Source organism: Phyllobates terribilis, unplaced genomic scaffold (assembly GCF_046119375.1).
Source record: "Phyllobates terribilis strain yellow unplaced genomic scaffold, ASM4611937v1 Scaffold_61__1_contigs__length_8056638, whole genome shotgun sequence".
Taxonomy (NCBI): domain Eukaryota; kingdom Metazoa; phylum Chordata; class Amphibia; order Anura; family Dendrobatidae; genus Phyllobates; species Phyllobates terribilis.
The window spans coordinates 1,564,785-1,591,746 of NW_027362821.1; the positions used below are offsets into that span (position 1 = coordinate 1,564,785).

General features: G+C 48.8%; 1 protein-coding gene across 1 annotated transcript in view; it reads left to right on the plus strand.

Annotated features, from left to right (window-relative positions):
• Positions 1–26,962, plus strand: part of LOC141192426 (uncharacterized) — a 208,224-nt gene that overhangs the window by 87,275 nt on the left and 93,987 nt on the right. The gene's annotated exons all lie outside the window — the stretch shown is intronic.

Here is a 26,962-nt window from a genome sequence, read left to right on the forward strand (position 1 = left end):
GGGGTTTACAGTGTGGATGTAGCAGAGCCGTGTGTGTACGAGGTGTACGGAGCAGAGCCGTGTGTGTACGAGGTGTACGGAGCGGTGCCGCGTGTGTACGAGGTGTACGGAGCAGAGCCGCGTGTGTACGAGGTGTACGGAGCAGAGCCGCGTGTGTACGAGGTGTACGGAGCAGAGCCGCGTGTGTACGAGGTGTACGGAGCGGTGCCGCGTGTGTACGAGGTGTACGGAGCAGAGCCGCGTGTGTACGAGGTGTACGGAGCAGAGCCGCGTGTGTACGAGGTGTACGGAGCGGAGCCGCGTGTGTACGAGGTGTACGGAGCAGAGCCGTGTGTACGAGGTGTACGGAGAGGAGCCGCGTGTGTACGGAGCGGAGCCGCGCGTGTACGAGGTGTACGGAGCGGAGCCGCGTGTGTACGAGGTGTACGGAGCAGAGCCGTGTGTACAAGGTGTACGGAGCGGAGCCGTGTGTGTACGAGGCGTACGGAGCAGAGCCGTGTGTACGAGCTGTACAGAGCGGAGCTGTGTGTGTACGAGGTGTACGGAGCGGAGCCGCGTGTGTACGAGGTGTACGGAGCAGAGCCGTGTGTACGGAGAGGAGCCGCGTGTGTACGAGGTGTACGGAGCGGAGCCGCGCGTGTACGAGGTGTACGGAGCGGAGCCGCGTGTGTACGAGGTGTACGGAGCAGAGCCGTGTGTACAAGGTGTACGGAGCGGAGCCGTGTGTGTACGAGGCGTACGGAGCAGAGCCGTGTGTACGAGCTGTACAGAGCGGAGCTGTGTGTGTACGAGGTGTACGGAGCAGAGCCGTGTGTACGAGGTGTACGGAGAGGAGCCGCGTGTGTACGAGGTGTACGGAGCGGAGCCGCGCGTGTACGAGGTGTACGGAGAGGAGCCGCGCGTGTACGAGGTGTACGGAGCGGAGCCGCGCGTGTACGAGGTGTACGGAGCAGAGCCGCGTGTGTACGAGGTGTACGGAGCGGAGCCGCGTGTGTACGAGGAGTACGGAGCGGAGCCGCATGTGTACTAGGTGTACGGAGCGGAGCCGCGTGTGTACGAGGTGTACGGAGCGGAGCCGTGTGTGTACGAGGTGTGCGGAGCCGCGTGTGTACGAGGAGTACGGAGCGGAGCCGCGCGTGTACGAGGTGTACGGAGCGGAGCCGCGCGTGTACGAGGTGTACGGAGCGGAGCCGCGCGTGTACGAGGTGTACGGAGCGGAGCCGCGCGTGTACGAGGTGTACGGAGCAGAGCTGCGTGTGTACGGGGTATACGGAGCAGAGCCGTGTGTGTATGAGGCGTACGGAGCGGAGCCGGGCGTGTACGGAGCGGAGCCGGGCGTGTACGAGGTGTACTGAGCGGAGCCGCGTGTGTACGAGGTGTACGGAGCGGAGTCGGGCGTGTACGAGGCGTGCGGAGCGGAGCCGGACGTGTACGAGGCGTGCGGAGCGGAGCCGGGCGTGTACGAGGCGTACGGAGCGGAGCCGGGCGTTTACGAGGCGTACGGAGCGGAGCCGGGCGTGTACGAGGCGTGCGGAGCGGAGCTGTGTGTGTACGAGGTGTACGGAGCGGAGCCGGGCGTGTACGAGGTGTACAGAGTGGAGCCGCGTGTGTACGAGGTTTACGGAGCGGAGCCGGGCGTGTACGAGGCGTGTGGAGCGGATGCTGCCCCTCTCCAGGAGCGATCACAGCAGCACGGCATGAGACATTCTTGTACTACACAGACTGTCCTGACAGAACACAGCTCGTCAGGACATAGCCCCGACCTCCAGCGACAGCCGGACAGTCCCATTGGATCGGGGACGGTTGGGGGGTTTCTGTATATAAGTTGTGTGTGATAATTGTAGAATTATTAATGTCTTAGCATAAAAGGATGTACCTGAGTGTTTGTGCCGGGGTCCACATGCATGGAGGGGGTTGAGGCGGTGCTGGCTGTATTATGCAGACGGCATCTGCCTGTAACAGTAGTAACCAGAAACTACTAGAAACTCTGCACCAAAATGAAGCAAATCCTTATTCTGGGACCTTCGCCTTGCACGTAACACTCCCGGATCCGGTACAAGCCGGGCAGATGGTCTCATTCATGTCATTTTCTACTTAAGGTTCTGCGGTTTTCTGGCCAACTATAAAAAAGAAAAAGCGTAAAACAATATTTGTTGCTGCTGCATTGACATAAGTACAATCTTTCATTATATATAAATCTATTACACGCCGGGTCAATGCTGTAAAGGACAGTAAAGTGCCAGGGTTGTGGTTGTGGTTTTCGGGTCTCTCTACTTCCCTCCCAAAAATACAATCAGAAACTTGTAACTACTGATCTCTCCACAAGAAAAAGCCGACAACTCCATCAATGGAATCATTTTATAAAATTAGGTCTTCGCAAGATGAAAATGGTCTCACAAACCACTTTTTTTTTTTAAATGTTCATAAAAAAAACCCAAACAAAAAAAATAATAACATTACTTTGATTTTTTCCCCATTTTTCAATACTTTATGTGGTAAATTGAATGTTCTCATTCCAGACAACAACTAGTCCCACAAAACACAAGCCCTCCGTCTATGTGAATGAATAAACAAAGTTATATTTTTTGAGAAAAAGGGGAGGAAAAAAACAAAAAATTGGTCTTGTCAGAATAATGTAATTGCTATATATATATATTTTTTTAAAATTGAATAATTTTACCCCAAAATTGTGATCTGTTATAATATTATCATTCTTCATGCGAGATTAATCATTAGTCTGTAAATAAATCCAAACATCTGGAAGATGTAGAACAATATATCTCTGATTCTCCTCTGCCAGGATAAGCGCCTCCTTTCTGTCCTTTCTGTGATGGAGAAAACGCTTGAAAGATTCAGAATGTCCGATGAGTTTTTGGAGCTTATTGTAAAGGGCCTTAATGACGACCTGGGAAAGAAACCACCAGAAACAAAGGATCCAACCAGGTAAGTTCTAATGATCCCATCTGATAAAATGATCAGCTTTATTTCCATGGGATTGTTATGTAGAAGAGATGGGACCTGCAGCATTTTGATCCTGAACTTCACTATGTATAGATGTAGCAAAGCTTCATGTGACAATTCACACACCGCATTGATAAACTGTCTCAGAAGGTTAGCTCTCATAACAGAATTAACATCACTTATAGTGGAACTAAACTTACAATTTGTTTTCAGAATTGTGAAAATTATGGCACTTTGCAAAGCCCTTCATTAGTTTCTTTGGCGTCATATCCATAAAATGATGATATTAAAGTGGCCTCCAGACCCTGCTTTTCCCCAGTGCAGGAGCGTTGCTGGGGTCCTAAGAGATCAGGGATCCCAGCCCCAAAGTACATGTTTCCCCATATAACCTCCCTGCCACTTAAAAGAGGATTTATACATATATAATTACAGTATACCACTGTTACTAATCTAAAATACACTATACAAAGACCAATATTCCCAAAATTACTACTATACAAGGCCAAAATGATCCTGCTACACAATGTCCTCTACCATCACCACCACACAGTGAGTCCATATATGAAAGAAAACCCCGCAGGGTAAAAGACCATCAAAGGAGTCCAGGGAGTATAAAATCTATCATATTTATTCAGCAATAGAAAAATAGGATGATGGGGGAAGGGACACAACACATATGTGATTGTTAGACATGTAAGCGAAAAAAAGCAAGGCACGCAAGGAAGGGGCCATTCCAGGTATAATGGCTGTCTATAGTATCATCATGGGTGTACTAAAATATCCCAAAATAGACACCGCATATATTCCACTGGGGGCAACAGTCATCATATGCAGGTGCATCTCACTAAATTACAATATCATCAAAAAGTTAATTTATTTCAGTTCTTCAATACAAAAAGTGAAACTCCTATATTATATAGAGTCATTACACACAGAGAGATCTATTTCAAGTGTTTATTTCTGTTAATGTTGACGATTATGGCTTACAGCCAATGAAAACACTAAAGTCATTATCTCAGTAAATTAGAATAATTAACAAAAACACCTGCAACGGCTTCCTAAGTGTTTAAAAATGTCCCATAGTCTGTTTCAGTAGGCTCCACAATCATGGGGAAGACTGCTGACTTGACAAATGCCAAGAAGGCAGTCATTGACACCATCCACAAGGTCCCAGAGTTCCAATTTTCCTTTGGAAATCAAGGTCCCAGAGTCTGGAGGAAGAGTGGAGAGGCCACAATCCAAGCTGCTGGAGGTCTAGTGTGAAGATTCCACAATCAGTGATGGTTTGGGGAGCCATGTCATCTGTTGGTGTAGGTCCACTGTGTTTTATCAAGACCACCGTCTACCAGGACATTTTACAGCACTTCATGCTTCCCTCTGCCGACAAGCTTTTTGGAGATGGAAATGTCATTCTCCAGCAGGACTTGGCCCCTGTCCACACTGCCAAAAGTACCAATACCTGGTTTACAAACAACAGTATCACTCTGCTCAATTAGTTAGCAAACTCACATGACCTTAACCCCATAGAGAATCTATGGGGTATTGTCAAGAGGAAGATGAGACACCAGACCCAACAATGCTGTCGAGCTGAAGGCTGCTATCAAAGCCACCTGGGCTTCCATAACACCTCAGCAGTACCACAGGCTGATCGCCTCCATGCCACATTGCCGCATTGATGCAGTAATTGATGCCAAAGGAGCCTCGACCAAGTATTGAGTGCATGTACTGAACATACTTTTCAGTAGGCCAAGACATTTTTCAAGCTGATGCTATAAAGTATTTTAATTTACTGAGATAATGACTTTTATGATTTGATTGGCTGTAAGCCATAATCAGTGGCGTACCGCCAATGGTGGCAGGCCACACCACTGCTATGGGGCCCGTGAGCCTCGGGGGAGCGAGGAGGATAGGTGAGTATTGGGGGGGTGAGAGGTTGCGGCGGAGGAGCGGGCACACGCAGTAGCGGCTCCTGTAGCTACCACGTGTGCCCGCTGCTAAAGGGACATGAATATTCTCTCTTCTCCACTTCCATGGGCGTGGAGAAGAGGGAATATTCATTCTCTTTAGTAGCGGGCACGGAGGAGCGCTGAGCCGTGGCTCCTGCTTACAGTGCCCGCTACCAAAGAGAATGCATATTCATGCTTGTCAACGCTCATAGTCCCGGCGTGGAGAGCAGTGAATATGCCGGCAGCAGCAGCAGCTCACCTCGACAACTGAGAGCGCGCGCTACTCAGATACCAACATGAGCTGCTGGCCGACAGAACACAGCAGCTCTGGAGCAGAGGTGAGGAAGGAAGGTGAGTATAAGTGTTTATTTTTTATGTGTGCAGTGATGGGGGGGTGAGGAGGCAATACATACCAGGATTGGGGGATGAGGGGGGCCACACATACCAGGATTGGGGGATGAGGGGGCCACACATACCAGGATTGGGAGATGAGGGGGCCATGCATACCAGGATTGGAGGATGAGGGGGCCACACATACCAGGACTGGGGGATGAGGAGGCCACACATACCAAGATTGGGGGATGAGGAGGCCACAGATACCAAGATTGGGGGATGTGGAAGCCATACATACCAGGATTGGGAGATGAGGAGGCCACACATACCAGGATTGGGGGATGAGGTGGCCACGCATACCAGGATTGGGGGATGAGGGGGGGCACGCATACCAGGATTGGGGGATGAGGGGTGCCATGATGCATACCAGGATTGGGGATGAGGGGGGCCATATATACCAGGAATGGGAGATGAAGAGGCCATGCATGCCAGGATTGGGGGATGAAGAGGCCATACATACCAGGATTGGGGGATGAGGAGACCATTCATATTAGGATTGGGGAATGAGAAGACCATGCATACCAGGATTGGGGGATGAGGGGGGGCCATGCATTCCAGGATTGGGGGATGAGGGGTGCTATGCATACCAGGATTGGTGGATAAGGGGTGGCCATGCATACCAAGATTGGGGGATGAGGGGGGCCATGCATACCAGGATTTGGGGATGAGGGTGCCATATGTACCAGGGATTGGGGGATGAGGGGTGCCATACATACCAGGATTGGTAATGAGGGAGCCATACATACCAAGATGATGACATTTTCCAGTAGCTGCTGCATTTCCCACCCTAGGGTTATACTCAACTCAATACGTTTTCCCAGTTTTTTGTGGTAAAATTAGGGGCCTCGGCTTATACTCGGGTCGTCTTATTTAAAACATACAGTATTTTAAAATCAGTGAGTACGTGGTGCCCATAATACTGCAGGACTGTGTGGTGCATTATACTATATGGGGGCTGCATTTTACCCTTTTGGGTGTGAAATATACTGTATGGAGGACTATGGGGAGTGCATTATATTCTATCGAGGACCATGGGAAGTTCATTATACTGTATGTAGGCCCATTATACTGTTTTTGGAGGGCTGTGTGGGGCCATTATACTGTTTGGAGGGCTGTGTGGGGCCATTATACTGTTTGGAGGGCTAGTGTGGGCCATTATACTGTATTATACTGTATGTAGGGCCATTATACTGTATGGAGGGCTGTGTGGGAGTCACAGTTGGGGGTACTATACTGTGTTAGGGTCACCATACTTTGCCTTGGGAGTTGAAGTGGGGTACAATAAGGTCATTATACTGTTCATGTAGAGGCTAATGTGGAGGAATGCACCATGGGGGTATCATACTGTGTTTGGGGGGCACTTTTATTGGCATCATACTTCATGGGGGCAATGAAAGAGGGATCTAGGACTTCAGTAGGAGGAAAATTAGAAAAACGAAGTAAAGGCTGGAAAGTTGTGAGATCGGCTCTTCTGTGACACAGACAAATATTTAGTTATTTTTTTTGGGGGGGGGGTCCAATTAGAGCTTCTGCTATGGGGCCTCATGATTTCTATGTGCTCCCCTGGCCATAATCATCAACATTAACAGAAATAAACACTTGAAATAGATCACTTTGATTGTAATGACTTTATATAATATATGAGTTTCATTTTCAGCATTGAAGAACTAAAATAAATAAACTTTTTGCTGATATTCTAATTTAGTGAGATGCACCTGTATATATAAGGGGTGTGGGTGCCATCATACTATAAGGGGCTATGGGAGTCATCATGCTATATATAAGGGGCAGTGGGGCCATCATATTATATAAAATGGGGAGTGGGTGCCAGAATACAGTTTATAAGGGGCTGTGGGGCCATCATACAGTATAAAGGGAGCTGTAGGGGCCATAATATAGTGTACAAGTGGGTGTGGGGGCCATCATACAGTATATATTGGGCTGCGGGGGCCATCATACAGTACTGTATATATGGGGCTGTGAGGGCCATTATACAGGATATAGGGAGTTGTAGGGACCATCATGCCAGTTATAAGGAGTTGTAGAGACCATCATACAGTGCATAAGGAGCTGTGGGGACCATCAGACAATGCATAGGGAGCTGTGGAGACCATCATACAGTGCATAGGGAGCTGTGGGGACCATCAGACAATGCATAGGGAGCTGTGGGGACCATTATGCAGTACATAGGGAGATGTGGGGACCATCATACAGGGCATAGAGAGCTGTAGGGACCATCATACCGAGCATAGGGAGCTGTGGGGACCATTATGCAGTGAGTAGGGAGCTGTGGGGACCATTATGCAGTGCGTAGGGAGCTGTGGGGACCATTATGCAGTGCATAGGGAGTTGTGGGGACCATCATACAGAGCATAGTGAGCTGTGGGTTCCATCATACAGAGCGTAGATAGCTGTGGGGACCATCATACAGTGCATAGGGAGCTGTGGGTTCCATCATACAGGGCATAGGGAGCTGTGGGGACCATCATACAGACTATAGAGAGCTGTGGGGACCATTATGCAATGCATAGGGAGCTGTGGGGACCATCATACAGTGTGTAGGAAGTTGTGGGGACTATCATACAGTGTCTAGGGTGCTGTGGGGACCATCGTACAGTATCTAAGGAGCTGTGGGGACCATCATACAGTGTATAGGGAGCTGTGGGGACCATCATACAGAGCATAGGGAGCTGTGGGGACCATCATACAGTGCATGGGGGAGCTGTGGGGATCATCATACAGTATCTAAGGAGCTGTGGGGACAATCATACAGTGTGTAGGAAGTTGTGGGGACTATCATACAGTGTCTAGGGAGCTGTGGGGACCATCGTACAGTATCTAAGAAGCTGTGGGTACCATCATACAGTGTGTAGGGAGCTGTGAGGACAATCATACAGTGCATAGTGAGCTGTGGGGACCATCATACAGTGCATGGGGGAGCTGTGGGAATCATCATACAGTATCTAAGGTGCTGTGGGGACAATCATACAGTGTGTAGGAAGTTGTGGGGACTATCATACAGTGTCTAGGGAGCTGTGGGGACCATCGTACAGTATCTAAGAAGCTGTGGGGACCATCATACAGTGTGTAGGGAGCTGTGAGGACCATCATACAGTGTATAGGGAGCTGTGGGGACCATCATACAGAGCATAGGGAGCTGTGGGGACCATCATACAGTGTCTAGGGAGCTGTGGGGACCATCGTACAGTATCTAAGGAGCTGTGGGGACCATCATACAGTGCATAGTGAGCTGTGGGGACCATCATACAGAGCGTAGATAGCTGTGGGGACCATCATACAGTGCATAGGGAGCTGTGGGTTCCATCATACAGAGCGTAGATAGCTGTGGGGACCATCATACAGTGCATAGGGAACTGTGGGTTCCATCATACCGGGCATAGGGAGCTGTGGGGACCATCATACAGTGTATAGGGAGCTGTGGGGACCATCATACAGAGCATAGGGAGCTGTGGGGACCATGATACCAGTGCATAGGGAGCTGTTGGGACCATCATACAGTGCATAGGGAGCTGTGGAGACCATCATACAGAGCGTAGGGAGCTGTGGGGACCATGATACAGTGCATAGGGAGCTGTGGGGACCATCATACAGAGCATAGGGAGCTGTGGGGACCATGATACCAGTGCATAGGGAGCTGTGGGGACCATCATACAGTGCATAGGGAGCTGTGGAGACCATCATACAGAGCGTAGGGAGCTGTGGGGACCATGATACAGTGCATAGGGACCTGTGGGGACCATTATGCAGTGCATACGGAGCTGTGGGGACCATTATACAGGGTATAGGGAGCTATGGGGATCATCATACAGTGCGTAGGGAGCTGTGGGGAACATCATACAGTGCGTAGGGAGCTGTGGGGACCATCATACAGTGTGTAGGGAGCTGTGGGGACCATCATACAGTGTCTAGGGAGCTGTGGGGAACATCATGCAGTGTATAGGGATCTGTGGGGACCATCATACAGTGCATAGGGAGCTGTGGGGACCATTATGTAGTGCATACAGAGCTGTGGGACCATCATACAGGGTATAGGGAGCTATGGGGATCATCATACAGTGCGTAGGGAGCTGTGGGGACCATCATACAGTGTCTAGGGAGCTGTGGGGACCATTATGCAGTGTATAGGGATCTTTGGGGACCATCATACAGTGCATTGGGAGCTGTGGGGACCATCATACAGTGCATACGGAGCTGTGGGGAACATCATACAGTACGTAGGGAGCAGTGGGGACCATCATGCAGTGTATAGGGAGCTGTGGGGACCATCATACAGTGCATACGTTGCTGTGGGGAACATCATACAGTGCATTGGGAGCTGTGGGGACCATCATACAGTGTATAGGGAGCTGTGGGACTATCATACAATGTACAGGGTGCTATGGGGGCACTCAGGACATTATTTCTTTTAAATGGGTGCATCATCAGAAATTTCTTCTTTCACCACCCCGAAATCATCGTCCATAGACTTGAAGAAGAACTTTGTATTTGGGTGTAGTTTGATTGTGGCTTTAAGGGGGCATTATTACTTAAAGGGGATACTCAACGGTATTTGTTGCTTGGAGGGAACACTTCAGATATTGAAACTTTCATAAGAGCATATCTGGCATTATTGCTTGCTAGGTAGCACAGTGGGGTCTTTACTACTTTCTATGGGACGCTATTATTTTCATAGGTCCCCTCTATCTGGCACACAGTCTTTGTAGCATTAATTGGTGGAGGGTAATCATAGTAATGACATAATTTTTGAAGTATTGAGGTTCCTATTCCACATCGGAAGAGCAGGCAGCATGGGGAGGTTGTGCAGGGTGGGAATAGATGGGGACGGTGCTGGAAATGTGAGAAGTCAGATGGTCTTTGTACGGTGTGTTTTTTATGTAGAGGCAATGGTCATATAATACTATGTACTCACTGTGTAGTGTTGATGGTAGAGGGCATTGTGTAGCGGGATTATTATTGCCTTGTATAGAAGTGATTTTGGGAATATTTGTCTTTCAGTTGTGTATTTTAGGTTAGCAACAATGGTGTACTGTAATTATATATGTATAGGTCCTCTTTTAAGTGGCGGGGAGGTTGTATGGGGAAACACCTACTTTGGGGCTTTGGCCCCTGATCTTTTAGGACCCTAGCAACGTCCCGGCATACAAGGGATATCGGGGGGGCACAAAGTGTTCTGGACGTTTCCTTTACAGTATGAAGCATTTTCCACACAGTATCCTTCCTCTGTAATATACTCCAGGACTGGTGAGGCGCACTGTCGCTCCCTATTTCGCCATAACTCGGCCTCAGCACTGCAGTGCTGATCAGCAGGTCTGCTTACTTGTTCTTCGGTTTCGCGCACTATGTCTTCCACTACTGGCGCCCTTGAACCCTTGCACTCGTGACTCCCACTAGTACATCATATTCAGTGCTGCTTTGGGGTCCGTAACTCGGCGTCCAATCCAATGACCCTTCTCTGTAAGGCCACTCTGTCTCATCAGTCCAAAAAAGTCGGGCGCACTTCATGGCCGCCTCATATAGAATGAATGGAGCAGCATTTTAGCATGCGGACCACCGTTCCAATCTAAAGGGGATGAAGGTTCCTGTAGATTGGAGCTTGTTTTCATTGGACAACCCCTTTAATTTGTCACACACTGTTTCTGCATTTAAGTCTATTTTTTGGTAAATATTCGATGACCTGGTGTAATTTGTGATGTGTTGTTCTTCACCTGAGGTTGTATTGATCTCATTTTATAACTTCTAAGGACCAGACTTTTTTTAATATATCTTGAATAGAACACAATAGAATTGTATGGAAAACATTATTGTGTTCTTCACAATTCAAGGCGACGTGTCCTTATGAGATTTTTTCTTGAAGGTATGTGGCCCTCAGGTTCTTTATCACCATGCAATCTGAAGAGCCAACTTAGACTAAGAGTGGCCACCACTGGGCGTACACCATGGTGCAGCAAGGGCTAGCAATCTGTCCCTCCAATTGTGTGGGTACTTATTGCTTAGGGAATGTCAGTCCAATTCTTCTTTTTAAGAGGGTTCACTGTCTGTGCATCTCTGAGCCCGAAGAATATTAACCTGGTGTTACTGTATTACTGCTGTTCCAAGTGGCAAGCACATGGTTCTCTTAGAGACAGGACCCTTGTTTAAACCCAAGTAGACTTGAATTGGAAAGGCCACTGGTCTGGACCAGGACTCTGGTTGTGGACGGTGATGGCGGCATGCACGGTTTCTATGTACGTGTCTGTGTGTAGTCAGAAAAGCATTTCAGTGGTGGCCTAATAACTGCAAGGACCGACGGAGGTGTTGGACAAAGGTAACGAGTGGCTGCAGAGCGGTTGGTAAATGTGGCCACTTCATGCGAATATTGGCCACTGATGACTGAGGCCTCCCCCCTGGTCTGGTCCTGGAGCCCCCCGGCCACTTGTTGATCATCTTTCCTGTTTTTTACTGTTACACAAGACCCTGTGTCTCCTGTATTCTGCGGCTGCGTCCCGTTCTTCAGTATTCTTTCTGTAGCATGGTGTGTACGACGTCCTGGATACAATGTTACTGCTCCATCACAGACTGAACCCCAGAACAATTGTCATGGAATTTGGTACCAGAATTCTCTCTGTGTATGGAGCCCCCATATTTTATGATTACTCTTATCATTCTCACTGTGTAAGGTGAAATCCAGGAAAAAAAAACACACAAAACAATATATATATATAATTTATTTTTTTATTGAAATAGCAATAAGCAACATTGTAATGAAAATATTACTGGTCCTTTAAGAAATTAAACTATGGTCACAGTCACTCTCAGATTGGCCCCGGTGGAGACCACAAAACGAGCTGCGGTCATTGGGGACCACCTGAGAGTCATTGGGACCCAAAGATCCAGAAGAAGGCAAAGAAACCCCCCCAAAAGAATTCTGATTCAGGGGGGAAAAAAATTCCTTCCTGACCCCATTTCTGGCGATCGGATATTTCCCTGGATCTCGTGTATCCTGCTGCATATTGCTGTATATAACATAGGCTTACGTCATGTGAACAATGGCCAAATAGCTGTTGGCTGAGAACTCGTCCTGTATGATAAAATCTGCGATGGAGGTTCCTAATACGGCTTCCAACGAAGATGTGACATCATCCAAATGTGTATAAGAACTAGCGAGTGATAAAGGAGACAATGGCTGGTAGGTAATAAGTCATTACCTGTCTGCCAATATCTTCTTCTGGAAGACTTCAAGATATCATGTATTACATATTACATATTATTCTGAAAGAGCACCATGTAATACCACATGTGTCCTGGAGAGGCCACTACGTCCAGCAAAACACAGCTGATTGCTGAGGGGGTTCACTGCCAGACCCCCGACTATCAACTGATCGCCTGCAAGTCCTCATTTGGGGACAGGAGTTGTTCACACTTGGCATATTTTGTGATTCATGAGGGGAGGACAGTAGCCGGATATAGACTTTTTCTATAAAGTCAGATTAAAGGGGTTTTCAGGAATGTTTTTATGTAATATATACGAGGTTCCCAGTGGTAGAGAAAACACACCGAGCTTTACTTTCTCCTGCTGCTCCAGCTCTGGATCTTCAGCGCTGCCTGTGCTCTATTGTGACAGGCTGCAGGGGTGATGGCTCAACTTCAGCACACATCATTGCTGCAGCCAATCACTGAGCTTAGACGCTCTGTCAGCGTGGCCCACTGAGCCAAGTGATTGGCTGCAGAGCTGCAGTCATGATGTCACCCTTGAAGCCAGTGACTAAAGATCAGCGGCAGCGGTGAAGTGCTGGAGCTGGAGCAGGAGGTAGTAAAGCTTCATCTGTTCTACTTAAGTGACGATTTATAGGATTTATATTTAAGTGATGAAAAAAAATTTGCTTGTGTCTCCACTTTCCGAGATCTGAAAGCCGTGGTGTTTTCATGTTTCGGGAATGGGGCTGCGTGAGGGCTAGTTTTTTGCACCACAAACTGATGGTTATATTGATATCATTTTGGGGTATATACAATGTTTTGATTGTCTGTTATTATATATTTTTTTCTTGTTGCAACGACTGAAAATCTGTAATTCTGGCATTTTATGTAATGTTCTAGTTACGCCGTTTACTAAATGGATTAATTTATTTTATATTTTGATGGATCTGACTTTTACAAACGCAGCGATACCAAATATGTGTATTGTTTAAATGTTTTATATTTCTTAATTTTTAATGGGGGGAAAACTGGGATGATTTGAACTTTTATACTTTTTTCATTTTTTGTTACTTTTCACTGTATTTGTTCGTCTCTTTAGGGGGCTTGAACCTGCAATCATCTGATTGCTTGTGCTATATACAGCATTGCTATATGTAGCAGAAATCACGGTCTCCTATGAACACTAGCAACAGGCTGCTGTCACAGGAATCCAGTGATGACAGACACAGGGATCTTCAGTGATCAAGTCACGGGTGCGCCAATGAGGAGATGGAATGGTGCACCCCCTGCTGGCGCACATTAAATGCCGCTGTCACAGACTGATAGCAAGATTTAATAGGCTAACTGTCGTGGGCAGAGCTCCGCTCAACCTGCGACTGTTAGAGGCATATGATTGCTGAATAACACAGCCATCATCTGCCGAGAAAGATGCAGACTCGGCGTGTGAGCCTGCAAGAAATGCGGGGAGCAGAATTATGACGGAGTCCTTCATAAGTTAGATGCATTTCTTAGTTAAAGAGTGACCGTCATTAACTGTATTTTCTAGACTATATGACGCACTTTTTAACAACAAAAAATCTTGCTCAGTATTGTGTGCGTCCTATAGGCCAGAAGCTGCGTCCTATCAAGTATGCTTATCATGTGTCTGGCACCTGCCGGAGCAGATTTCAGCTGATCGTGAGGGTGCCAGGTGTCAGACCCTCCGATCTCATACTGATCAGCTATCTTACAGATAGGTCATCAATTCTTAAGTCCCAAATAACCCTTTAAGGGGACTGGGAATGAAATCACCACCAAGGCACCAACAGAATAATAAATATGTCCTTGTATAAACTGTTGGTTCATTATAAGCTCATTGTCTACACAATGCAGAAATGAATGATTTATACAGGGGCATCTTTATAAACTCATTACACAGTGGTATTTCACAATGGTGGTGGTTTAGGGGCCTGAAATGAAGTGATGGGTTACCTTTAATACATACATGAACATTCACACACATACACACTCACTTCAACACACACATACATACACACACAAACACACAGACACAAATACACACTCACCTCTATACACATACAATAAACACACGTGCACACACCCCTTCAGTGCTGCAGTGCTCAGTACACAAACACACAGACCGTTAGTCCAGGGACACACAAACCATCACACAGCCACCCCTTTATTGAAGGGGTCACAGATACACACCCCTTCAGTGCTGGGGTCACAGACACACATCCCTTTGGTACTGAGGTCACACAAACAGACACCAACACACACCTTCAGTGCTGGAGCCACACACACAGCCCTTCAGTGCTGCATTTCAGGGGACATGTACACATGTGCCAAACACACGTGCACACACAACTTCAGTGCTGCAGTGTTGAAGATAGAAACACACTCCCCATTAGAGCAGGGACACACAAACCATCACACAGCCACCCCTTTATTGATGGGGCCATAGAGACACACCCCTTCATTGCTGGGTTCACAGACACACATCCCTTTGGTGCTGAGGTCACACAAACAGACACAGACACACACCTTCAGTGCTGGGGCCACAGACACAGCCCTTCAGTGCTGCATTTCAGGGGACATGTACACGTGTGCCAAACACACGTGCGTACACCCCTTCAGTGCTGCAGTGTTGAGGAACCAAGCACACACCCCATTAGTGCAGGGACACGCAAACCATCACACAGCCTCCCGGTTATTGATGGGGCCATAGAGACACACATCTTTATTGCTGGGGTCACAGACACACATCCCTTTGGTGCTGAGGTCACACAAACAGACACATGCACACACCTTCAGTGCTGGGGCCACACACACAGCCCTTCAGTGCTGCATTTCAGGGGACATGTACACGTGTGCCAAACACACGTGCACACACCCCTTCAGTGCTGCAGTGTTGAGGACACAAACACACACCCCATTAGTGCAGGGACACACAAACCATCACACATCCACCCCTTTATTGATGGGGTCACAGAGACACCCCTTCATTTCTGGGGTCACAGACACACATCCCTTTGGTGCTGAGGTCACACAAACAGACACAGACACACACCTTCAGTGCTGGGGCCACACACACAGTCCTTCAGTGCTGCATTTCTGGAGACATGTACATGTGTGCCAAACACACGTGCACACTCCCCTTCAGTGCTGCAGTGTTGAGGACACAAACACACACCCCATTAGTGCAGGGACACACAAACCATCACACAGCCACCCCTTTATTAATGGGGCCATAGAGACACAGCCCTTCATTGCTGGGGTCACAGACACACATCCCTTTGGTGCTGAGGTCACACAAACAGACACAGACACACACCTTCAGTGCTGGGGCCACACACACAGCCCTTCAGTGCTGCATTTCAGGGAACATGTACACGTGTGCCAAACACACGTGCACACACCCCTTCAGTGTTGCAGTGATGAGGAAACAAGCACACACCCCATTAGTGCAGGGACACACAAACCATCGCACAGCCACCCCGTTATTGATGGGGTCATAGAGACACACATCTTTATTGCTGGGGTCACAGACACACATCCCTTTGGTGCTGAGGTCACACAAACAGACACAGACACACACTTTCAGTGCTGGGGCCACACACACAGCCCTTAAGTGCCGCATTTCTGGAGACATGTACATGTGTGCCAAACACACATGCACACACCCCTTCAGTGCTGCAGTGTTGAGGACACAAACACACACCCCATTAGTGCAGGGACACACAAACCATCACACAGCCACCCCTTTATTGATGGGGCCATAGAGACACAACCCCTTCATTGCTGGGGTCACAGACACGCATCCCTTTGGTACTGAGGTCACACAAACAGACACACACCTTCAGTGCTGGGGCCACCCACACAGTCCTTCAGTGCTGCATTTCAGGGGACATGTACATGTGTGCCAAACACACGTGCACACACCCCTTTAGTGCTGCGGTGTTGAGGAAACAAGCACACACCTCCTTAGTGCAGGGACACGCAAACCATCACACAGCCTCCCCGTTATTGATGGGGCTATAGAGACACACATCTTTATTGCTGGGGTCACAGACACACATCCCTTTGGTGCTGAGGTCACACAAACAGACACAGACACACACCTTCAGTGCTGGGGCCACATGCACAGCCCTTCAGTGCTGCATTTCAGGGAACATATACACGTGTGCCAAACACACGTGCACACACCCCTTCAGTGCTGCAGTGTTGAGGACACAAACACACACCCCATTAGTGCAGGGACACACAAACCATCACACATCCACCCATTTATTGATGGGGTCACAGAGACACCCCTTCATTTCTGGGGTCACAGACACACATCCCTTTGGTGCTGAGGTCACACAAACAGACACAAACACACACCTTCAGTGCTGGGGCCACACACACAGCCCTTCAGTGCTACATTTCTGGAGACATGTACATGTGTGCCAAACACACGTGCACACTCCCCTTCAGTGCTGCAGTGTTGAGGACACAAACACACACCCCATTAGTGCAGAGACACACAAACCATCACACATCCACCCATTTATTGATGGGGTCACAGAGACACCCCTTCATTTCTGGGGTCACAGACACACATCCCTTTGGTGCTGAGGTCACACAAACAGACACAAACACACACCTTCAGTGCTGGGGCCACACACACAGCCCTTCAGTGCTACATTTCTGGAGACATGTACATGTGTGCCAAACACACGTGCACACTCCCCTTCAGTGCTGCAGTGTTGAGGACACAAACACACACCCCATTAGTGCAGGGACACACAAACCATCACACAGCCACCCCTTTATTAATGGGGCCATAGAGACACAGCCCTTCATTGCTGGGGTCACAGACACACATCCCTTTGGTGCTGAGGTCACACAAACAGACACAGACACACACCTTCAGTGCTGGGGCCACACACACAGCCCTTCAGTGCTGCATTTCAGGGAACATGTACACGTGTGCCAAACACACGTGCACACACCCCTTCAGTGTTGCAGTGATGAGGAAACAAGCACACACCCCATTAGTGCAGGGACACACAAACCATCGCACAGCCACCCCGTTATTGATGGGGCCATAGAGACACACATCTTTATTGCTGGGGTCACAGACACACATCCCTTTGGTGCTGAGGTCACACAAACAGACACAGACACACACTTTCAGTTTCTGGGGCCACACACACAGCCCTTAAGTGCCGCATTTCTGGAGACATGTACATGTGTGCCAAACACACATGCACACAACCCTTCAGTGCTGCAGTGTTGAGGACAAAAACACACACCCCATTAGTGCAGGGACGCACAAACCATCACACAGCCACCCTTTTATTGATGGGGCCATAGAGACACAACCCCTTCATTGCTGGTGTCACAGACACACATCCCTTTGGTGCTGAGGTCACACAAACAGACACACACCTTCAGTGCTGGGGCCACCCACACAGTCCTTCAGTGCTGCATTTCAGGGGACATGTACACGTGTGCCAAACACACGTGCACACACCCCTTTAGTGCTGCGGTGTTGAGGAAACAAGCACACACCTCATTAGTGCAGGGACACGCAAACCATCACACAGCCTCCCCGTTATTGATGGGGCTATAGAGACACACATCTTTATTGCTGGGGTCACAGACACACATCCCTTTGGTGCTGAGGTCACACAAACAGACACAGACACACACCTTCAGTGCTGGGGCCACATGCACAGCCCTTCAGTGCTGCATTTCAGGGAACATGTACACGTGTGCCAAACACACGTGCACACACCCCTTCAGTGCTGCAGTGTTGAGGACACAAACACACACCCCATTAGTGCAGGGACACACAAACCATCACACAGCCACCCCTTTATTAATGGGGTCACAGAGACACCCCTTCATTTCTGGGGTCACAGACACACATCCCTTTGGTGCTGAGGTCACACAAACAGACACAAACACACACCTTTAGTGCTGGGGCCACACACACAGCCCTTCAGTGCTACATTTCTGGAGACATGTACATGTGTGCCAAACACACGTGCACACTCCCCTTCAGTGCTGCAGTGTTGAGGACACAAACACACACCCCATTAGTGCAGGGACACACAAACCATCACACAGCCACCCCTTTATTAATGGGGCCATAGAGACACAGCCCTTCATTGCTGGGGTCACAGACACACATCCCTTTGGTGCTGAGGTCACACAAACAGACACAGACACACACCTTCAGTGCTGGGGCCACACACACAGCCCTTCAGTGCTACATTTCAGGAAACATGTACACGTGTGCCAAACACACGTGCACACACCCCTTCAGTGTTGCAGTGATGAGGAAACAAGCACACACCCCATTAGTGCAGGGACACACAAACCATCACACAGCCACCCCGTTATTGATGGGGCCATAGAGACACACATCTTTATTGCTGGGGTCACAGACACACATCCCTTTGGTGCTGAGGTCACACAAACAGACACAGACACACACCTTCAGTGCTGGGGCCACATAAACAGCCATTCAGTGCTGCATTTCAGGGGACATGTACACGTGTGCCAAACACACGTGCACACACCCCTTCAGTGCTGCAGTGTTGAGGACACAAACACACACCCCATTAGTGCAGGGACACACAAACCATCACACATCCACCCCTTTATTGATGGGGTCACAGAGACACCCCTTCATTTCTGGGGTCACAGACACACATCCCTTTGGTGCTGAGGTCACACAAACAGACACAGACACACACCTTCACTGCTGGGGCCACACACACAGCCCTTCAGTGCTGCATTTCAGGGGAGTTGTACACGTGTGCCAAACACACGTGCACACACCCCTTCAGTGCTGCAGTGTTGAGGACACAAACACACACCCCATTAGTGCAGGGACACACAAACCATCACACATCCACCCCTTTATTGATGGGGTCACAGAGACACCCCTTCATTTCTGGGGTCACAGACACACATCCCTTTGGTGCTGAGGTCACACAAACAGACTCAGACACACACCTTCAGTGCTGGGGCCACACACACAGCCCTTCAGTGCTGCATTTCAGGGACATGTACACGTGTGCCAAACACACGTGCACACACCCCTTTAGTGCTGCGGTGTTGAGGAATCAAGCACACACCCCATTAGTGCAGGGACACACAAACCATCACACAGCCACCCCGTTATTGATGGGGCCATAGAGACACACATCTTTATTGCTGGGGTCATAGATACACATCCCTTTGGTGCTGAGGTCACACAAACAGACACAGACACACACTTTCCGTGCTGGGGCCACACACACAGCCCTTAAGTGCTGCATTTCTGGAGACATGTACATGTGTGCCAAACACACGTGCACACACCCCTTCAGTGCTGCAGTACTGAGGACACAAACACACACCCCATTAGTGCAGGGACACACAAACCATCACACAGCCACCCCTTTATTGATGGGGCCATAGAGACACAACCCCTCCATTGCTGGGGTCACAGACACACATCCCTTTGGTGCTGAGGTCACACAAACAGACACACACCTTCAGTGCTGGGGCCACGCACACAGTCCTTCAGTGCTGCATTTCAGGGGATATGTACACGTGTGCCAAACACACGTGCACACACCCCTTTAGTGCTGCGGTGTTGAGGAAACAAGCACACACCTCATTAGTGCAGGGACACGCAAACCATCACACAGCCTCCCCGTTATTGATGGGGCCATAGAGACACACATCTTTATTGCTGGGGTCACAGACACACATCCCTTTGGTGCTGAGGTCACACAAACAGACACACACCTTCAGTGCTGGGGCCACACACACAGCCCTTCAGTGCTACGTTTCTCGAGACATGTACATGTGTGCCAAACACACGTGCACACTCCCTTTCAGTGCTGCAGTGTGGAGGACACAAACACACACCCCATTAGTGCAGGGACACACAAACCATCACACAGCCACCCCTTTATTAATGGGGCCATAGAGACACAGCCCTTCATTGCTGGGGTCACAGACACACATCCCTTTGGTGTTGAGGTCACACAAACAGACACAGACACACACCTTCAGTGCTGGGGCCACACACACAGCCCTTCAGTGCTGCATTTCAGGGAACATGTACACGTTTGCCAAACACACGTGCACACACCCCTTCAGTGTTGCAGTGATGAGGAAACAAGCACACACCCCATTAGTGCAGGGACACACAAACCATCACACAGCCACCCCGTTATTGATGGGGCCATAGAGACACACATCTTTATTGCTGGGGTCACAGACACACATCCCTTTGGTGCTGAGGTCACACAAACAGACACAGACACACACTTTCAGTGCTGGGGCCACACACACAGCCCTTAAGTGCTGCATTTCTGGAGACATGTACATGTGTGCCAAACACACGTGCACACACCCCTTCAGTGCTGCAGTGTTGAGGACACAAACACACACCCCATTAGTGCAGGGACACACAAACCATCACACAGCCACCCCTTTGCTGATGGGGCCATAGAGACACAACCCCTTCATTGCTGGGGTCACAGACACACATCCCTTTGGTGCTGAGGTCACACAAACAGACACACACCTTCAGTGCTGGGGCCACACACACAGTCCTTCAGTGCTGCATTTCAGGGGATATGTACACGTGTGCCAAACACACGTGCACACACCCTTTTAGTGCTGCGGTGTTGAGGAAACAAGCACACACCTCATTAGTGCAGGGACACGCAAACCATCACACAGCCTCCCTGTTATTGATGGGGCCATAGAGACACACATCTTTATTGCTGGGGTCACAGACACACATCCCTTTGGTGCTGAGGTCACAAAAACAGACACAGACACACACCTTCAGTGCTGGGGCCACATACACAGCCCTTCAGTGCTGCATTTCAGGGGAAATGTACACGTGTGCCAAACACACGTGCACACACCCCTTCAGTGCTGCAGTGTTGAGGACACAAACACGCACCCCATTAGTGCAGGGACACACAAACCATCACACATGCACCCCTTTATTGATGGAGTCACAGAGACACCCCTTCATTTCTGGGGTCACAGACACACATCCCTTTGGTGCTGAGGTCACACAAACAGACACAGACACACACCTTCAGTGCTGGGGCCACACACACAGCCCTTCAGTGCTACATTTCTGGAGACATGTACATGTGTGCCAAACACACGTGCACACTCCCCTTCAGTGCTGCAGTGTTGAGGACACAAACACACACCCCATTAGTGCAGGGACACACAAACCAACACACAGCCACCCCTTTATTAATGGGGCCATAGAGACACAGCCCTTCATTGCTGGGGTCACAGACACACATCCGTTTGGTGCTGAGGTCACACAAACAGACACAGACACACACCTTCAGTGCTGGAGCCACACACACAGCCCTTCAGTGCTGCATTTCAGGGGAGATGTACACGTGTGCCAAACACACGTGCACACACCCCTTCAGTGTTGCAGTGTTGAGGACACAAACACACACCCCATTAGTGCAGGGACACACAAACCATCACACATGCACCCCTTTATTGATGGGGTCACAGAGACACCCCTTCATTTCTGGGGTCACAGACACACATCCCTTTGGTGCTGAGGTCACACAAACAGACACAGACACACACCTTCAGTGCTGGGGCCACACACACAGCCCTTCAGTGCTACATTTCTGGAGACATGTACATGTGTGCCAAACACACGTGCACACTCCCCTTCAGTGCTGCAGTGTTGAGGACACAAACACACACCCCATTAGTGCAGAGACACACAAACCATTACACATCCACCCCTTTATTAATGGGGCCATAGAGACACAGCCCTTCATTGCTGGGGTCACAGACACACATCCCTTTGGTGCTGAGGTCACACAAACAGACACACACCTTCAGTGCTGGAGCCACACACACAGCCCTTCAGTGCTGCATTTCAGGGGAGATGTACACGTGTGCAAAACACACGTGCACACACCCCTTCAGTGTTGCAGTGTTGAGGAAACAACCACACGCCCCATTAGTGCAGGGACACGCAAACCATCACACAGCCTCCCCGTTATTGATGGGGCCATAGAGAAACACATCTTTATTGCTGGGGTCACAGACACACATCTCTTTGGTGCTGAGGTCACACAAACAGACACAGACACACACCTTCAGTGCTGGGGCCACATACACAGCCCTTCAGTGCTGCATTTCAGGGGAAATGTACACGTGTGCCAAACACACGTGCACACACCCCTTCAGTGCTGCAGTGTTGAGGACACAAACACACACCCCATTAGTGCAGGGACACACAAACCATCACACAGCCACCCCTTTATTGATGGGGCCATAGAGACACAACCCCTTCATTGCTGGGGTCACAGACACACATCCCTTTGGTGCTGAGGTCACACAAACAGACACACACCTTCAGTGCTGGGGCCACCCACACAGCGCTTCAGTGCTGCATTTCAGGGGAAATATACACGTGTGCCAAACACACGTGCACACACCCCTTCAGTGCTGCAGTGTTGAGGAAACAAGCACACACCCCATTAGTGCAGGGACACGCAAACCATCACACAGCCTCCCCGTTATTGATGGGGCCATAGAGACACACATCTTTATTGCTGGGGTCACAGACACACATCCCTTTGGTGCTGAGGTCACACAAACAGACACAGTCACACACCTTCAGTGCTGGGGCCACACACACATCCCTTCAGTGCTGCATTTCAGGGACATGTACACATGTGCCAAACACACGTGCACACACCCCTTTAGTGCTGCGGTGTTGAGAAAACAAGCACACACCCCATTAGTGCAGGGACACACAAACCATCACACATGCACCCCTTTATTGATGGGGTCACAGAGACACCCCTTCATTTCTGGGGTCACAGACACACATCCCTTTGGTGCTGAGGTCACACAAACAGACACAGACACTGACCTTCAGTGCTGGGGCCACACACACAGCCCTTCAGTGCTACATTTCTGGAGACATGTACATGTGTGCCAAACACACGTGCACACTCCCCTTCAGTGCTGCAGTGTTGAGGACACAAACACACACCCCATTAGTGCAGGGATACACAAACCATCACACAGCCACCCCTTTATTAATGGGGCCATAGAGACACAGCCCTTCATTGCTGGGGTCACAGACACACATCCCTTTGGTGCTGAGGTCACACAAACAGACACAGACACACACCTTCAGTGCTGGAGCCACACACACAGCCCTTCAGTGCTGCATTTCAGGGGAGATGTACACGTGTGCCAAACACACGTGCACACACCCCTTCAGTGCTGCAGTGTTGAGGAAACAAGCACACACCCCATTAGTGCAGGGACACGCAAACCATCACACAGCCTCCCCGTTATTGATGGGGCCATAGAGACACACATCTTTATTGCTGGGGTCACAGACACACATCCCTTTGGTGCTGAGGTCACACAAACAGACACAGTCACACACCTTCAGTGCTGGGGCCACACACACATCCCTTCAGTGCTGCATTTCAGGGACATGTACACATGTGCCAAACACACGTGCACACACCCCTTCAGTGCTGCAGTGTTGAGGACACAAACACACACCCCATTAGTGCAGGGACACACAAACCATCACACAGCCACCCCTTTATTGGTGGGGTCATAGGCACACATCCCTTTATTGGTGGGGTCAGAGACACACATCCCTTTATTGGTGGGATCACAGACACACATCCTTTTAGTGCTGGGGTCACAGACACACATGCCTTTATTGGTGGGGTCACAGACACACATGCCTTTATTGGTGGGGTCACAGACACACATCCTTTTAGTGCTGGGGTCACAGACACACTTCCCTTTAGATCTGGGGTCACACAAACCTTCAATGCTGTGCCTACACACACAGTCACATGCACGCACACCTACCTTCTTGCTGAATCCCAAAAAGTCTACTCACTTGATAATTGCCAGACGTATGATAGTTACTCCACAGATCTCAGAACAGCCTTGAGGAAGGTCAGGAAGAAAGAAAACAATGCAGCTAATAATCATCTGGAAATATCATGGGGATGAGGACACAGTCCATACAGCACACACTGCAGATCTCTTCCTGATCCTACTCTGCTGTTTGTGCTGTGACACAATGCTGTGCAGCCAGTCCTCCTCCCTTTCCGATGTGACCCGATCCCCAGCGTTCAGTGATGAGCTACTTACCTGGACTGGTCCTCTTCAAGCTGTGACACAAGATGGCTCAGGAATAGAACTTTGTACATTCTGTAGCAGTTATGATGTCATGTGAGGACTATGATGTCATGTTCTCGGTGCTGTCATGTGCTTTGTGATGTCATCATAACGGACACTGCTGTTTTATGTATCAAGTTTACACTTCAGGAAATAAATTACTAAACAAAAAAGTCACAGACTGCAAATATCCCATAGCCCCATGTTATAATTCATGACAGCTATTTAAATGAACCTTTATTTTAATCCATATAATCTACTGCTATATGAAAAACACTCGAGACCTGAACTGGAATTTGAATTGTCGTGCATGCAGCATGTAAGAGCATGTTCACACGTGGCCACTAGCCAGAAAAAAAACGAAGACAGAAATACAATACACAAACACCCTGCAGTAAATAAATAAATCGCAATAGTGCATGAAAATAATAAAGCGTACTTAGTTAACATAATTTTGATTGAAATAATGCGAAAGCCATCCCGCCTCGTCACGGCGACCCTTATGGGACAGTCCTAACTCTAATATTTAAAACTTTACCGTTTGTCAAGTGACGTACATGTGGATAAGGGAAGAGAGACTGAACCAAAACAGTGGACACGGAGACATGGGGCGCAAGATGAATAAGCTTTCCAGCTCACAGAAAGCATCTTGCGCCCCATGTCTCTGTGTCCACTTGACAAACGGTAAGGTGTTAAATATTAGAGTTAGGACTGTCCCATAAAGGTCGCCGTGACGAGGTGAGATGGCTTTCACATTATTTTGATCACAATTCTGTTAACTAAGTCCCCTTTGTTATTTTCATGCACTATTGCGGTTTATTTTACTGCAGGGGATTTGTGTATTGTGTTTCTGTCTTTGTCTTCTACTGCTATGTGAGTTACAGGAAAACACTGGACTAAAATCACTGACTGCGGTGGAATCCCCAATAAAATGTACATTTTATTTCCTTAAATAACATTTTCCTATACACACCTTACCTAATAACCGTGACATTTTGTGGAGCGTGCCAAATACTACTCTCCATTTAAAGTCTGCCAGCTGTGTTTTCTTGAACCTATTCACACTTGGTCGCAGACCAATACCACACTACAAGGCCAGTGCCTAAAACCGTGGTCATCAGACGTGATCCCATATTACTGCTGTAAACATCCTGAAATTTTTGGGAACTGTCAAATATTATACTCCATTTAACCCCTTTAAAGCATGGGGCGTAATAGTACGCACTAGGCTATCACCCCCGGTTCAGTGAGGGCTCCGGCGCTGAGCCCCCACTGAACCGGGCACATGTCGGCTGATTTATACAGCTGACATGTGCCCCCAACAGCCGCGGGTGGAATCGCAATCCACCCGCGGCTGTTAACATGTTAAATGCCGCTGTCAATCTCTGACAGCGGCATTTAACAGCGCTGCGCCGGAAGCGCATCACTTACCCCGCCCATCGGTGACCCCGTGACGTAATCGCGGGTCACTGATGGGTGGGCATGACAACTCTGGGTCTGCAGCAGACCCCAGTGATTGTCATGTACTGACGCTATGAGCGCCACCTAGTGGTCGGCGCTCATAGCACAGGAGCATTTCTGCTACATAGAGCTGATCTGCTCATCACCTCTATGTAGCAGAGGTGATTGGACAGTTGCTGCTTCTAGTCTCCTAATGAGACTATAGAAGCAAGCAAAAAGTGTAAAAAAAAATGTTTTTGAAAATATTAAAAAAAAATAAAAATATATAAAAGTTTAAATCACCCCCTTTCGTCCCATTCAAAATAAAATTCTAAGAATACCACCCACATACACATATTTGGTATCGCCGTGTTCAGAATCGCCCGATCTATCAATATAAAAAAGAATTAATCCGATCGGTAAACGGCGTAACGAGAAAAAAATTCTAAACGCCAGAATTATGTTTTTTGGTCGCCGCAACATTGCAATAAAATGCAATAACGGGTGATCAAAACATCGGATCTACCCCAAAATGGTATCAATAAAAACTTCAGCTCGGTGTGCAAAAAATAAACCCGGCCCCAGATCCCGAAAAATGGAGACGCTACGGGTCTTGTAAAATTGCGCCATTTTATTTTTTTAATTATGGCACTTTGCAAAGCACTTCATTAGTTTCTTTGGCGTCATATCCATAAAATGATGATATTAAAGTGGCCTCCAGACCCTGCTTTTCCCCAGTGCAGGAGCGTTGCTGGGGTCCTAAGAGATCAGGGACCCCAGCCCCAAAGTACATGTTTCCCCATATA